This window comes from Physeter macrocephalus, chromosome 7, assembly GCF_002837175.3.
Source record: "Physeter macrocephalus isolate SW-GA chromosome 7, ASM283717v5, whole genome shotgun sequence".
Lineage (NCBI taxonomy): Eukaryota > Metazoa > Chordata > Mammalia > Artiodactyla > Physeteridae > Physeter > Physeter macrocephalus.
In genome coordinates this window covers 114,224,842-114,226,362 of record NC_041220.1, presented here as the reverse complement: position 1 = coordinate 114,226,362, position 1,521 = coordinate 114,224,842, and the positions used below count along the sequence as shown (strand labels likewise).

Below are 1,521 nucleotides of genomic sequence, written 5' to 3'. Positions count from 1 at the left end.
CAACGGGAGAGGCCACGACAGTGAGAGGCCCTCATAACGCACAAAAAAAAAAAAAAAAAAAAAAAAAAAAAAAAAAAAAAGATATAGTTATTGAATAATAAAGTCTTTACGTTTCAGATATGATCGTGAGCCCATACATGTAGTAGGTGATCAGTGAAAGGAAGGCCAAGACAGGCAGGTGTGTAGCAACACTGATGCGGAGCCCTTTACACAGAAGGTATGGCTTAGGTCTCCTAACTGTTAACAGCATTGCAGTACCCTCAATCTGATATTCAAAAACAATATTGCTTAAAATAATAGAAGTTTTAAAAAGAGTTATTTTGTATTTATGTCTCAATTGCCTTTTAACCCCACTTTATTGTTATAACAAGTATGAATATATGTTTTGGGGTATTAAAAATGAAGCACTTATATAATGTGTTTTAAGGACAGCAGCAGCCTCTTGGGTTCAGATATATTTCTGCAAATTCTGGAAAACATTAGCTGAGATTTCATCCATTACTATTTAAAACAAGTTTAGTAATTTGCTGTGATCCCTAGAGGAATGTGACTGTGGCTTCTAAAGACACAAGTAGGTTTTAATTTTGGTTTGGTTGTAAGGAGTCCACTTTCTAGTTCATTGAAAAGAGTAAGAGAAGAAAATGTGCTATCAATTTTTATCATGTTTTCAAGTGTAGGTTTTCCTTTTAGTTGAATACCAGACCTTTCTTGTGTGTGTGTGTAATTCTAAAAGATTGTATAAAATTATTTTAAGGGAGATTTTTTTTAACATCTTTATTGGAGTAGAATTGCTTTACAATGGTGTGTTCGTTTCTGCTTTATAACAAAGTGAACCAGCTATACATGTATATATATCCCCATATCTCCTCCCTCTTGCATCTCCTTCCCACCCTCCCTATCCGACCCCTCTAGGTGGTCACAAAGCACTGAGCTGATCTCCCTGTGCTATGTGGCTGCTTTCCACTAGCTATCTATTTTGCATTTGGTAGTGTATATATGTCCATGCCACTCTCTCACTTCATCCCAGCTTACCCTTCCCCCTCCCCGTGTCCTCAAGTCCATCCTCTACGGCTGCGTCTTTATTCCTTCCTGTCCTTCCGCTAGGTTCTTCAGAACAATTTTTTTTTTTTAAGATTCCATATATATGTGTTAGCCTACAGTATTTGTTTTTCTCCTTCTGACTTACTTCACTCTGTATGACAGACTCTAAGTCCATCCACCTCACTACAAAGAACTCAATTTCATTTCTTTTTATGGCTGAATATTACATTGTATATATGTGCCACAACTTCTTTATCCATTCATCTTTCGATGGAAACTTAGGTTGCTTCCATGTCCTGGCTATTATAAATAGAGCTGCAATGAACATTGTAGTACATGACTCTTTTTGAATGATGGTTTTCTCAGGGTATATGCCCAGTATTGGGGTTGCTGGGTCGTATGGTAGTTCTATTTTTAGTTTTTTAAGGAACCTCCATACTGTTCTTCATAGTGGCTGTATCAATTTACATTCCCACCAAC

At 36.8% G+C, this 1,521-nt stretch overlaps 1 protein-coding gene across 1 annotated transcript in view; it reads left to right on the top strand.

Annotated features, from left to right (window-relative positions):
• COL25A1 (collagen type XXV alpha 1 chain) overlaps positions 1-1,521 on the top strand; it is a 476,840-nt gene that overhangs the window by 75,760 nt on the left and 399,559 nt on the right. The gene's annotated exons all lie outside the window — the stretch shown is intronic.